The sequence below is a fragment of the Nomascus leucogenys genome, chromosome 24 (genome assembly GCF_006542625.1).
Source record: "Nomascus leucogenys isolate Asia chromosome 24, Asia_NLE_v1, whole genome shotgun sequence".
NCBI lineage: Eukaryota > Metazoa > Chordata > Mammalia > Primates > Hylobatidae > Nomascus > Nomascus leucogenys.
The window spans coordinates 25,402,100-25,405,733 of NC_044404.1; positions in this window are offsets into that span (position 1 = coordinate 25,402,100).

The window sequence follows — 3,634 nt, forward strand, 5'->3', positions numbered from 1 at the left end:
GCTGGGCATGGTGGTGGGTGCCTGTAATCCCAGATACTCGGGAGGCTGAGGCAGGAGAATCGCTTGAAACCAGAAGGCAGAGAGGTTGCAGTGAGCCAAGATTGCACCACTGCACTCCAGCCTGGGCAACAAGAGCAAGACTCTGTCTCAAAAAAAAAAAAAAAAAGAATTTATTGACGAGAGGCCATGCAGGAGATGAATTCTAAGGCTTACTCCTTTTTACTTATTTTGTTTATTACGTTTCCCACCATTAGAATGTAAGCTCTATGAGGGCAAAGGTTTTGTTTTTTTACTGCTGTAACCCAGAACCTAGAACGATGACTGCCACATAGTAGGTATTCAATAAACACTTATTGAGTGATTAAGGTTTTAGGTTAGACATGTAATCTGAAGTACCATGTCTTGATTGAATCAGAGCATCTCTGTAATGGTATTATTAGAATGACAAGCATAAACAGAATTGTTTCTAGAAGGAGAGGGATAAATTTGAAGTAGCATATTTACTATGACATCTCCCATCTGCCTGTCTCAAACCTTGCTTTTTTGTCAGACTTTCTCTACAAACTCCTGCTTCATTTAGTCAGGTGCAAAAAGATTTCCTTACCAGCTAGATGTGCTGCGAACAGTCACTTCTCTTGGAAGCCTGGCAGCAGGGGCCTGCTGGGGGTCTGTCCATGCTTCACCCCTCTGGAGCCTTAGACCAACTTCCACAAGAGCCAGCACTGCTGCGTTGTGAGTCGGTGTGGGGATTTTTAATGTTGACAGTAATTGAATTATAAAGCATTTCCTTCTGGAAGGTATCTGGGTGATTGAATGTCTCAGAGAATTCCTTTCCATCTGACCAAGGGGGCCACACTTCTTTTCTCTCCTTGAGCCTATTTTAAGTGTTTCTGTTTGTTCCATCTCAACGTTTGCTTTTAGTTCCTGTCTTTGCCTGAGGTTCAAGTCTTATTTCCCCTCAGGATGGGCTTTCTAGGGTTCTGGGACCACTCTGCTGTGATACCCTGATTTTTCTCCTAAGAATCCCAGACTTAGCTTCACACATGTGGCGGGGCCTTTTAAACCCTGTCCGAAGGAGCCTGGACCGGTTGCTCTGAGAGAGGTGCATTCTGCCCGCTTCCCAGCTCTGCAGCCTTCGGGTTGAGAGGGAGGTGCAGGTGAGTGTGGGCGGGGACCTCCATGAGCCGCGTTTGGCCTGGCACCAGCGTATCCTGCATGCTGTTCTTCGCCGTTCCCTTCCCTTCTGAGTCTATTGCAGACACTCCACACTTAATATCATGAGCAGAATTCCCCAGGGGGAACATGTTGGCTTGCCTTGGCTTTTGCCTTTGCCTTCCCTGGAGCCCTAGGCCATGTTGGCACATTTCTCCAGTACCAGGCCCATACTTCCTTAGAACAATCATTCTCAAACTTGTTCACCAGAACAGCCTGAAGTCACCTGCGAAAACACAGATTACTGGGTCCCACCCCAGAGTTTCTCATTCATGAGGTCTGGGGGTGGGCCTGAAAAACTGCATTTCTAACACATTCCCAAGTGAGGCTGGGTCCCACCTTGGCAACCACTGGCTTGAGCACGAGGGCTGACACAGCCCTGCCCGAAGCCACCCCCCAGCTGCCACCAGAGGGCACATGCAGCCTGAGCCAGAGGTCTTGTTTCACCTCCAGCTGCCAGCTTCCCGCCTTCCACCCAGCAGAGGTTCTTTCCGAAAGATTTCTTTCTAGTTGTAATTTTTGTTATCATGTATTAGGAAGAAGAAACGCAGATCTAAAAAATAAGGTGGGTTCTCAAAGTCTGTCTCTGACAAATATTAAAGGTCAGATGGATCAGCCTTTTGAAAGTGTTGAATGTCCTGACTTTTAAGAAATGGAACAGGCTGGGTGGGGTGGCTCACGCCTGTAATCCCAGCACTCTGGGAGGCTGAGGTGGACGAATTGCTTGAGCTCAGGAGTTCAAGACCAGCCTGGGCAACGTGGGGAAACCCATCTCTACTAAAAATACAAAAATTAGCTGGGTGTGGTAGTGTGCGTATAGTCTCAGCTATTTAGGGGACTGAGGTGGGAGGATCATTTGAACCTGGGAGGTTGAGGCTGCAGTGAGCTGAGATCACACCACCGCATTCCAGTCTGGGTGACAAAGTGAGACCCTGTCTCAAAAAAAAAAAAAAAAAAAGAAATGGAACAAATGGTTCCCACTGGAGGCTTCCAGGGTTTCTGTCACACTGGAGTGGGGACTTCCTTTCAGAACATCGTAGAATCTTTGTGTATTCAGAACCCAAAAGGCAGTTAAGATGATAGGTGATTTTCATTTTCTTCTTTATACTTTATATTCCAAATTATCTAATATTACTTTTACAACAAAAAAATGATTTTTAAAACACATTTTAAATGTGACTAAAAGCCAAAACAACAACTCCAAAATAATAAAAACAAACCCGAAAAGGAACTTGGAGTGAGCAGCGTGGGGTGAGGAGAAAGCCCCCAGCTGGCACTTGTCCCCTCAGTTGGTCCTGCTGAGGTATCTGCTTAGGAGTAGGGGTCTAGTGGGATCACAGTTGGCCGAGTGCTCGAGGAAGTGATTTAGGACTGAGGAATAGATGGTTACCTGTGAGGACTCGGCCTGTCATCTGTGTAAGTCATGTGTTGCTGAAGCTTGTGGCCAACTGTTTGGCTTCAGGCAGCCCCAACCCAAGTACAACACTTCATCCACATTCAGTGCTGATGTTCTCACTGCCCAGGGACTCTCAGAGGCCAAGGGACTGGGAGCAAAGCCAGAAACAGGAAAATGTAGGCACTTTACAGCCTTAGGTTCCTATTTAGTAGCTTCCAGACATATTTTGTTTGATCTGCAGATAATACATTTGAGCTAACATTTAAAAATTGGGAGATTTCACATTATCCAGATTCTTTTTGTTTTCGGTTGAAAAATCTCAAGCTCTGGCATCTCAGGGCTGGCATCCCCCTCCACGCACTGCAGAGTTCAGGAGAAGTAGGGCAGTGGGTCTCAACCCTGGCTGCTCATTCGAGTCACCTGGGGAGCTCTTAAAAATGCCCATGGCCAGGGCCCACCCCGAGAGCGCCTGATTTAACTGGGCTGGGGAGGAACCCGGACTTTCTTTGTTGTTTGAATTCCCCAGAGGTTTCTAATGTGCAGTCAGGGTTGAGAAACTGGGAACTAGAGGGGAGTAAGAGGAAGCCTCCATCCTGCTGGGGCCTGGGACCTCAGAGGATGCATGCAGGTGTCTGGGGGCTGGAGCTGGGGCTGGGACTTCAAATGTTTTTACCTGGCCAAGTGGAGATATGAGCAAAGTTGGTCTCTGCTGTCTTCCCACCTCCCCTGTGGAGACCCTCATGTCTCTTCTTCCTTCTGGCCCCTGGGCTTCCTTCCAGGCCCTTGTCCTAGATTCCCCTTGTCAACCACATTTATCACACTGTCTGCAAATATAAATTGTTAGCCCTCCCATTTCCAAAAAGGAATTCTGTTAGCATCACCCCAATTTGTGGTTATTATGTGTCTGCTTGTGAGGGTTTTTTTAATTATTATTATTGCAAGCCACAGAAGCTGACTGCGGCCAGTATAAGCCCAAAGAGGAACTGAATGAAAAGAGATGGGGCATGCACATATGGGGCTGTCGAG